The sequence below is a fragment of the Pleurodeles waltl genome, chromosome 4_2 (assembly GCF_031143425.1).
Source record: "Pleurodeles waltl isolate 20211129_DDA chromosome 4_2, aPleWal1.hap1.20221129, whole genome shotgun sequence".
Classification (NCBI taxonomy): Eukaryota; Metazoa; Chordata; class Amphibia; order Caudata; family Salamandridae; genus Pleurodeles; species Pleurodeles waltl.
The window spans coordinates 331,346,118-331,357,486 of NC_090443.1; the positions used below are offsets into that span (position 1 = coordinate 331,346,118).

The 11,369-nt window shown below is 42.0% G+C and overlaps 1 pseudogene; it reads left to right on the top strand.

Annotated features, from left to right (window-relative positions):
- Positions 1–355: 355 nt before the first annotated feature.
- On the top strand, positions 356–1,472 carry LOC138293859 (protein FAM200C-like; annotated as a pseudogene).
- The last annotated feature ends 9,897 nt before the right edge of the window (positions 1,473–11,369 follow it).

Sequence of the window (11,369 nt, forward strand, 5' to 3'; positions counted from 1 at the left end):
TATACATTGTTGAACTATGATCCATCCATTTGCATAACTGATCAACAGGTGACTGTCATGTTTGTCGAGTACATGTATTGACAAGATTTAACATGTTCGAATGTCAAACAGGCTAAATTGTTTTCATGAACTGTGATGTCGTATGCATTTGGACATCTTGAGGTGCACTGTCCAACTCTATCCTGGTGCAACCGGTGTCTTGCAGTGTGCCAGCATTCATAGGTCATTTTTTTCGCTCTGAGTGTCTTGTTATTTTGACATTATATTTTTAGAGAAACATTGCTCAGGACAAAATTGTCAAAATAGGTTTTACGAACAGGCAAAGTAACTCATTTTTTACTCTTTCTGATTTATTATGTCAAAAAGAAGGAAATGGACTGATGACTATTTGTGCTTCGGTTTCACTTGCAAAACAGGAAATGACCTGCAAACACCCCAGTGCATTCTTTGTAGCATTTTGTTTCCCAACTCAAATCTGAAGCCGTCCAAGCTTCAAAGGCACTTCAGGAACAAGGATGGCAGAGCTGATGTTAAAGGACACGACGCTGGGTCATTGAAAATCAAAAGGGCTTTTCTTATTCTGAAAGAACTCTTCCAAAAATAGGCTTCCTTTCTGTTGAACAACCACTACTTCATGCAAGGTTGCCAAATCCAAGAAGCCCCATACAATTGCAGAAGATTTCCTCAAGCCATGTGCACTGGAAATGGCAACAATTATCATGGGGAAAGAAGCAAGAAAAAAATTGAATTAGTGCCCCTATCAGATAATGTCATTCACAACCGAATCAATGATTTGAGTGAATATATTTTGGACCAAGTTATCTCAGATGTTCTCCTTAAATCTCTATTTAGTTGCATACATCAACTGATGTCTCCAGTTGTAGTCAACACATGACATTAGTGAGGCATGTCAATGATGGTACTTTGAATGAAGATTTCCTGTTTTGTGAAGACCTGAAAACAACCACAACTGCAAAGGAGGTGATACAGCTGATGAAAAACTTCTTTGCCAAATATGATTTAGATATATGTCATGGGTTCTGTGTACACTGATGGGGCACCTGCAATGCTTGGAAATAAATCTGGCTTTGCTGCACTGATGAAAAAGGAGATTCCAGACTTACAAGTTACCCACTGTTTCCTTTATCTGCATGCTTCGGCATCAAAAACACAGCCTCCAAATATGAAGAAAGCCCTTATACGTGTGTGAAGATCAACAACTGGATCGGGAGGCGTGCTTTGAACCATCATATCTTCAAATCGTTTGGTGAACATTAAGGAAGTGACCATTTAGTTTTGCTTTTCCACACAGAAGTTTGTTGGTTGTCGCGAGGACAAGCTTTAACTCGCTTCTTTGACTGCGGGAAGAAATCACAGCGTTTCTGGAAAAGCGTGAATGTGATCTGGTTGGGGAATTGGAATCACAGGAATTCACCCAAATGCTGGCTTACTTGACTGATGTTTTCACTTGAATGAATTATGTGAGTGTTTCTCATCAAGGAAAAGGTATAAACATATTGAGGGCTTTCGAAAAAGTTGAATTCCTTACAACAAAAAAAAAGTTACCCATTGACGTCGAGGATTGAAAGAGGCAATCTCTCAAATTTTCCTTCACATGAAGAGATGGTGGAAGATGTTGGATTTATAACTCCTACTGTGCGTGAAGAAACTGTGACTCATTTGGAAATGCTGTCAGAATCGTTTGATGGATATTTTGTTGCTGGACACCTGAACATTTCAGAAAAATGGCTCATTAATAAATTTTCCTACAATTTGCCAAAAATGTCAGATGATGAAGAGCTAAAGGAAGATATTATTGATTTGTGGACAAATAGAGCTCTTAAAGTGCAATCTGAAAGCAAGAATTTGGAGGAGATTTGGTGATCAGCACTGGAAATGTTCCCAATGTTCCCAAGACTTGGTTGAAAAGCATTTCATGTCCTCATTCCATTTGCAATGACATATTTGTGTGAATCTGGTTTCAGCTCTTTTTTGTCAATCAAAACAAAGGGCCTGATTCAGAGCCTGGTGGAAGGGGTGACTCTGTCACAAATGTGATGGTTACCCCATCTGCCATATAACGATTTCCATAGAATATAATGGAATCATAAAACTGCAGACCCTCATGTTTGTAACAGAGTAGCCCCATCTGCCAAACTTTAAACAAAGCCCAAAATCTAGGAATCGCCTGAATCCACAGGTAGAGCTGCGGATCGCAATCAGTAAGAAAGTTCCACGTTTTGACAAAATCATGAATGAGAAACAGGAACAAAGACGTCATTGCGTTTTATGTTCACAATTGAGATTGATTTTACTGTTTACAAATTTTCTAATTGCTCAATTTATATCTGCATTTTATGCACTGAGTTAAAAGCTTATTTTTTGTTTCAATTTGTTCATTCGCAGTACCGTATGTGGTTAAAAAAAATAAAAAAATTATTATTGATCTTCAAATGTGATATTACTTTTGTAGGGGATGTGAACATTAATCAAACATTTCCTAGGGGTGCGGGGCATAGAAAAAGTTGGGAACCCCTGGCTTAAAAGGTAGCACCTTGAAATTGGTCCTTGATTTACCTAAAAATGCAATGACCCAAGCGGTAAGGAGGGAGTTAGGAACTGTAGCCTAGAGTGCTCTGGCAGGTGCAAGAGCTTTGCGCTTTTACTTTATGATTAAAAACGAAGTTCCTGGCAATAAAACTATTAGCTCTAATTTTACCTCAGGTAATGTCAATCTTCCACAGCAAGGGAAACCATGTGACAGCAATGCTGCAATGCTGAAGCACCTGGGAGACCCTGATATATGTCTTGAGGTAGGCGAAGCAATACAAATTAGTCAAATAAAGTTATCCATCAGGCAATGTGCTGCTGAAATCAGCCGGAGGGAGGACATTCAGGCCCGTATTTATACTTTTTTTAGCGCTGCATTTGCGCCGCTTTTTGACGCAAAACGGCGCAAACCTACAAAATACAATGGTATTTTGCAAGTTTGCGCCGTTTTTGCGTCAAAAAACGACGCAAATGCGGCGCTAAAAAAGTATAAATACGGGCCTCAATATCTCTAGAACAAGAGCTCAGTTACTCACTTCCTCATTTCCCAGGAGAGTATGGACCTCTTCCCACATCTTTATAAAATCACAGACACGTTTTTGGGAAACTAAATCCTACGGCTGAAGGTTGCAATTGACCCTGGATGATCGATGCCAGGGCTAAAAATAAAAATAGCAGAGAACCATGGCCAGTGTCCTTCTACGCTGGGTATAAAGTACTCAATGACCCACCTGTTGAAGGACTGTGTATTGTTCCTCGAGGAAAGGAAGTAGTTTCTCTGAACTGTTTTTAAAAGATATGGGATGTGATCTCAAGAAAGGGGCCTAAACTTGATACGCAGCCTTAGGTTCTAAGATGTATACATTGCCATTGGTCAATTCCCTTAAAAAATTCTAACATCCTTTGCTTGGATCTCTACTGCTTAGTGTTTTAGACTGAGGTTTGGACTCCCCCGACCTCAGGTTGGTAGTGATTTGTCCCTAGCAGGTAGGGTGATGATAATGATATTAGGAGGACTCCCTGTTTAGGACACTGGTCTTGAGACAGGAAATCTGGCATTGGTATGGAGGTTGAATGAAAGGGACCTCTGGGATTGTGATAGTTTGAGCTTGCACACTGCACTTTATAATGTTTTAGTTGGCAACATGAAATGCATGTAGCTGGTCAATTTATCATCTTTTTAAAATGATTTTGGGCTGCTGACCTTCTACTGAGTTTTAGTGAAAAGACATTTTACATTTCAAACTGTTTTAGACTCATTATAGGTCAATAACACAAACTGGTGGAATTGCTGTAATTAAGGGTTAAGAATTGCTGGTTTTATGATATTTGTAATTATGTATGTTAATTAATTGGATATTGTGCAATATTTCTGTAAGAATGTATTTCTTGGAAATGAAGAATTTTGATTTTGGCTTTGACTTTGTAGTGCCGCTGGCATAAAAATTTGGTTGGCTAGTTTGAGATCCCTTGATAGAGTCTATTGAGGTCCAGCTCTTGTGGATGCATCCCAGGTACTTTTTGCACAACACATTCTCCATATCGCAGGCATTTGGAAATTAAACCTGAGGTAAACTGGCAACCAATTATATTTTTTCTATTGCATTTGATATGATCTTCTTTCACATGAGAGCTACCACCGTGACCACCGAGGTCCCCACTCACGTAGTAGGTCAATTAGTTTTTCTGGGTTGGCCCTTATACGTCACTTCACAGTACTAAAGCTTGACTTTGGCAGATACTCTGGTCAATGGAGCCCAACAGTTCTTTGGGGGAATTTTTAGGATAGTTTGAAATCAGTCCCTTTAACCACATTCTTTCATTGAGAAGCACAGGGCTGGTTGTCATCAAAGGCTGTGCCCAGGTTTTTGACTATGTGAGCTGGAATTGAAGCTTGGCCTAGGATGTTGGCTGTTTGAAGGAAAATGATACTCAACTGTAAACATCACTTTGCAGTATGTTTTGTTGTTTATTCACAAGCTGGTACTTTGCAATCTAGTTTTGGGTCAGTATTTTTGTAAGATGATTTAGGTTTTTGGTTTGTTCTAAGTCTTTAGCTTCAGGCTTGACTATAATGACTTGTGGTTGCATTGCCTGAAGCCCTCAATGCAACAGGACAATGGTTCCACCTCTACCAAACACCAGAATCTCAGTTTAGGAGCCACACATGTGGATGGTGAGGATACTGAAGAATCTTGTGGGGAGAGCTCTTCTAAGTCAGCTGGAGGAAAATGTGTGATGTAAAACAACTTCTGTGGGAGAAAAGGAGCGTATGATCAAGTGTGATGGTCATGGGAAAGCTCCAGATGCGACTTGCCTGTGGGGAGGCAATCCAAGTGGTGAAGCAGGGCTTTTTCCCTAGATCTTTGGGTTCTACAAGTTTTCAGTTTATGGTTTCAGTAGCTGGATTGAAAGAGAAGGAAGGACTTCTAAGCGAATTTTAAAAAGAAATAAGAGGGTTGGGGCTTGGCACCAAGGACCATGGTGCACCTGTTTGTACTTTTGCTGGATTAGGGAGACATGTGGGGCCAACCATCCTGCACCATCATTTCCTGAGTGAGGGCTTCGAGGACACACTAGATGGGTGAGGGAGAAGAGGCACTCTTCACACCAAAATGGATCCAGCGCATTTCCAACCACACACAAGGAGAGGCAGTGTGGCCTCCTGACCAGAGGAACTACAGCAGGACCGGACCGTTGTTAGGGGCTCTGAGATGCAGACTCCATTCCACCCACATGAGGCAATGGAAGAGACTGAAAGAAACCAATGGAAAGATGCCCCAAGTCCAACAGGTGCCCATAACAGTAAGGCCTGGATTGTGTGGGTGAGGGAGAGAAAGCATGGTGTGCTGGTATGGAAACATGAACCGCTGAGAAGGAAGAGAAAGGGAAATAGTAAACTAAGGCATTTTAATCAATTAAAGAGAGCATATTGGGATCCACAAGAAAAGGAAGCAAGGAAGGACCAGCAGGTCAATCCAATGTTAAGAAGGGGATGAGAGGAAAAACTAGGATATATCCTCATGTCTAAACATGCCCCACCAAAAGGTATCCTATCGTACAAGGTATAAAGCTTGACTCTGGAAAAAATCCACATAATTTCTTTCTTCCTTGTTAGACCCTCACACATTCTACTGGAGTCCTACTTGATCATCAGGTCTCACACTGGTCCCCAACAACCAGAATGGGCTCAACCATATTCCAGGGAACACCTGGGATATTCTCCTGCCAGGGTCTTAGAATAAAAATACCTCATAACACCTATGTATCCCTTTATTCGTTGTGTTCCTGGTATCATTAAAAAATAAAGGAAGGAGGTGTCTATGGAGATAATGATCCTATATAATAAATACAAGTCTACATGTTTCAGCCCTAAACTGTAATGGCGTGGCACCCTGGGCTTTCATCAGGACTGAATGAGCTACATGCTCCGGACAAATGTCATTTAGAGATGTTAATTAACCTAACAACATATAACATAAATAGCTGCAAAGGGCAGAGTCGCAATTTGCCCAGGATGTTCTTGTCCTGGGTTGTCAAGATAATATGCTACATGGGAGGAGTGGGGGACATGCCTTGTAGTCACACATTCATCAAGGCTGTCATATCACCCTCCTTCCCAGATATTTTGATATTTTGACAGCTTTTTTTCTGAGTTGAACTTGTCTATAGAGCCACCTCTTGTTGGAGGGAATAACAGTAGTTTGTCAGAGTTGTAAAATTTATGATTTTGCCACTAATGACGCAATAAAAAAACATTGACATTGCCGTATTGTGAGCCTGCATTTAGCACTAATTCAAAACAAGGTTCTAAGAGGGTCAGGGGGCCAGGTAAACCTGAAGTTTTTCACTAAGGCACTTAAAACCTTTTCCCCAGAAGCTGGCCAATTCTGAACAAGTAAAGCTTACATAACCAATCTCCCTTGCAATACCTACATCTAAAACTAATTTCTGAGGGAGAGGGAAACATTGTATTTAGTTTCACTAGGGTATAGTCCGGCATCCACTTACAAAACAAAGACATTCTTTTCAAGTTAGCCCTTCTTATTGCCTGATATGCCCATATATTATATTGCCTCCAAAAAGAAGGCTCAATCCTAGTTCCTGTAACTTCTTTTATCCTTGCCAAAATGCTAGGAACTTGCATTGGTGATAACTGCTGCAAATGTAGACTATACCAATTACCAATCCCTACTAGTCATCTTACATAGATAGCTTGGGAAATGGCAGTAGCCAGGTTGTCCTCTGGTAGCAAAACTGATTGTAAGAAATGACAAATTTAGAGATAAGAGTAAAAGAGCATAGGCTGGATTGCACATTTATTTTCTAACAGCTTCCATGATCTAACCTCCCGAGAGGAGAGAAAATCGCTAAACTGTGTGATTCCTAGCTTCTCCCAGCTCTTGACCTTCCCTGCGCATACTTCTAAACCGACTACTTCACACTGATCCAGTGGCATAGCGGGATGGAAACTGGGAAAGTGAAATGTGTTCTGAAGCTGCCTGAATCTGACATTTATCACATGGGGTGTCTTATATCTGGTACGCTTCAGCAACTTGGGGAATTTCAGAAAGTCAGGGAGCCTAATACTACTTTCCTGAAGCATTAGCTTAATGCAGAAATTGTTATGGATACAAAGGAGAAAGGATGACCCAAACAGCCAATCCAAGTAGGCAGCCTGGCAGTATGTTCTAAAATGGAGTACAGCCAAACCGCCGTCTTCAAACTTTAATTGCAACTTTATTAGTCTTGTACGGGGGTTCTTGCCTGACCAGAGAAAATGAAATAACATCTGGTCGGTCTCCTTAAAAAAAACTCTGGGGAACCTCAATAATAAAACACGAAAACAAAAAAAGAAAAAGAGGAAGGAGCATCATTTTCACCAGAGCAAAATATCCTATGTAACATGTAAGTGGAGCTGCTTGCCACTGCTGCAGCAATGTTTTGACCTTTTTCAACACTGGCAAATAATTCAGTTGAAACAGATCGTCGAATCTGGAGGAGAAAAATATACCTAAATATCTAACTGAGAGTTTTGTCCCAAAATTAGAGCGCATATCTACTGGAAGAACATGGTCAGAGTAATTAAATAAAAGTGCTTCTGACTTCGCTTGATTAATTTTATATCCACCTAGATCTGAGAAAAGTTGATTTTTTCAAGTGCCCAAGTAATATTTTGATTGTCACCCGCTAAATAAAGAATCATGTAATCAGCAAAAAAAGTTTTATCTTGGGGCCACCAGGCAATGGTGCCTTAATCAGACAATCTTGACATAAGGCCGTGGCCAGTGGTTCGATAAATACCACAACTAATGCTGGTGAGATGTGGCAGCCTTGACGAGTACCACATCTAATGGTAATGTTCCCTGCTGTAGACAAATTAACTATAATTTATCATATAATCTCTGCAATACCTGAATAAGCTTTTCTGGAAACCTAAAGTAACGGAGTATCGAGAAAAGAACTTCCCACTAGATTAAATGCTTCTAGCGTTATTATAGCTGCCTTGGCCTGATTGTTTTCAAAATAGTCGATTGCTTGCAGCAAAAAATCTGTATTCATGGAAATGTGCCTGCCTGGAAGAAACCCGCATTGATTCATGTGAACGATGGCTTGTGCTAACGAGGTAATTCTTAAGGCCATTATTCTAGCGAATAACACATAGTCATTATTTAAAAGGCTAATAGGCATATAGGAGCCCGGTCTGTCAGCTGGTTTATCCTTTTTCAAGAAACTGACTATAACGGCCTCCACAAACTCTCTTGGTATTGCACAGCAATTTAATATGTCATAGAACAGTGCAGCAAGGAACTCGCCCAACTGATCAGCCAAGAGCTCGAAGAGCTCAGCCAGTAGACCATCATGTTGCAACAGGGATTATTAGGGGTATCTTGACCTACACTTTTCTGTAAGAATTACTTTGCGGCACCTCAGCCTCACGATTGTCAAGAGAGGCCATATTTCTGAGTAAATGGATCAGTATATGTTCATGGTCGCTGGCATCATGGCACCATATTTGGATGCAGTGCCCTTTCTTTATGAAGGGGAAACTAGAGTGACAACAGCACACAACAGAAGTGTCAGGCAGAGAGGGATGAGAACATATCAAGATTAACTTAACTGTAGAAACACCTACAACTCTTCGAGCAGGTAGAAAACACATTCTTTTTTCATTATGTTTCAGAGGAAATGGAACAGTCCCGGTGGGTAACAACATCAATTGCAATACCACAATGTATAATGCTGACATGCACTGGGGCTCTTCCAGCCTAATAGACTACTACTGGCATTGCAGAGAGTGACTGTATGTGCAACTTCTTTCAGGTTGGAGTGGTCTCTGTTCTTTGGTCACCCTGCACGCCCCCTCCCTGGGGATTCCAGGAGTGAACATGTCAACGCTCCATGACCATCCCATAAGCCGTCCAGCTACCTTGCTGCACCATCATTGGAGGAAGAGAGCTACAGACTCGTTTGGTACTACAAACTGGAAAGATGTCCTGCAGGAGCACAGGTTGTTCAATGATGCCCAGTTATTCTTTGGAAGCATCCTTCAGTTTGTTCAAGCAAAAACAACTGCACGTTGGTTGCAAATAACTTGTTGGGAACTCATGAAGGCAATCAATGCCACTGAAGATGACTTTAACCTATGAGAGTAATGCTCATGCAGCATAGGCATGTGCTGGACTTAATGACGGCAATGGACAGGGGAATATGAGTCAAGATTGGGACTGCCTGCTGTATGTACATTCTAGCCAAAGACGTAGACAATGGAACATTAACAGAGGCCATACAAACTCTGCATACTTTGCAAAAGAAGATGGTGGATAGGGGGTGTCCCAGACGAGTGGTTTTCAGGGTGGAAGTCATGTTGTCTCTATTTCTCTGACAACACTGTTGGCAACGGAAGACAGACTGGCATTGGTGAAATGGAAACTAGTGGAGTCTGTGGATTTGGATCGAGGCAAATGGAATCCACATAAGAAACTGAATGAGTTGGAAAATAAGAAAAGGAGAGGCAATTTAAGACTCTCTAGCATCCCTGAAAAAAATTGAAGGAGTTAACATGATTGTCCCTCTAACACACTTCCTACTAGAACAGACTAACTTTCAACCCACACCTCCTCTAGTTTCAAAGGACACACAGAATCAGGACGAGGGACCGTAACTTCAGACCAGGTCCGACACAGATCATAGCCTGCTTTTTATGTCATCAGCAGGTATACCAGGTTGTGTTAGCAGGAAAGAAACATGGCTCCTTCCTGCATGGTGAACAGAACTAACTTGAAAAGGAAACATTGTTTTCTCTTTCATCACATCTGAGTATGCAAGACTGTTGGGGTGGCAATGTCTCCTGCGTGTTGTACCGTCATGTTCCCCAGCCCTCAGTGCCCAACTCTGAGAAGGCAGTATTCTAATTTTTGATTTTGGAACTCGTTCCACGCTAATTTAGTGTGTGGTCAAAGGCCTAGGTATGTCCTTTGGCATAAGCAAGGTCCTGGACCTAAAAGGGGACCCAGAGCCTACCATCATTGGTTAGGCAGTAGACTAGTGTCCCTTTTAGGAGTTTAGCATGGAACATGGTGGTGACAGCATATAGTGTTTCGTAAATCAGCACGTGTGACCGTACCTTTTTATCTTAGTCACAGCAGTGGAGGACTAATGAGCCACCATTCTGTGGCTACACACAAGCTTGGATCCTAGTGTTAACATCCTGTGCATCTTTGCTTGAATGTATGTATCTGGCCTGTGTGGTGCACATATAGTGTGAATGAGTGAACCAGAGACATGGAAACCTCTGGGTTCCTTTATGAAAACACCTGCCTATTCATGTGGAAGATGGAGGTGAGGTAAGGTTGTTTTGCCAGAGAGTGGAGCTGAATGGATGACAGAGCTGGAGAGCAGAAACCCAGACACCAGAATGGGAAAGGAGGAGACAGATTTCCCTTTATCAATTTGTGTAGGTGCTTTGGTTGTGATGAGCTGCTTAGATTACCTGAGTTCAGACATCTGGCAGTTGGTGTGGATACAGGGTTAGCCTAAAAGGTCCTTTGGAGGAGGTCAGCCTTTTTTCTCTCTTTGTTCTCACTGTTAGAAGTTGCTATTGATAGCCAGGTGTAGATGCTCACATCTTTTTTTGCCTCAGTTGTGGGCCCTCCATACCGGAGATGACCCTGCTGTGAGGAGCATCAATCTACCAAATGCTGAGCCTAGAAGACAGGTTGACAAACCATAACCAACCCAAACCTGTATAAAAGTGGGAGTTGATGACCCCTTGTTGTTCCAGTTCCAACTGCAGAGTACCCCGATAACAACTGTGAAGCCAGAGTTGGCATATGTCTTACACCTAGCTTTCCAGAGGTTTGAGGGCATCACCTGAAGCCTGACCTGGAAGAAAGAGCTGAGAGCATGCTTGAAGAGAAGTGGAAGGAGTGTGCCCAGTGGCGCCTGGCACCCCAAATACTAGCAGGGAAGTCACTGACCAGCAGTGCCTGGTCAACGCCAAAGCTGTTAGTCATGGCTCGTTATAAACATAGTTTATAACAAACCAGGACTGAGAACTCTGGTGTAGAGGCTGAAGGCAGTGCGAGTCTAACAGTGCATCAGTGGGTTAAAAAGAATAAAACAAAAATGTACTCACCCACTGCATGCACTGGCTCGCCTTCGGTCCCCTGCTTCAGTCCCTCTCTTCTGGTCTGGTCTGGAGACCGCAGCAGTTCTCCAGGCCAATCTGAACGCTGCTCTCATTCTGCTGATAATGTTAGCAGCATAAGGGCAGCACCAGGATGGGCTGGAGCGGGCTGCCTGATTCTCCTGCAGGC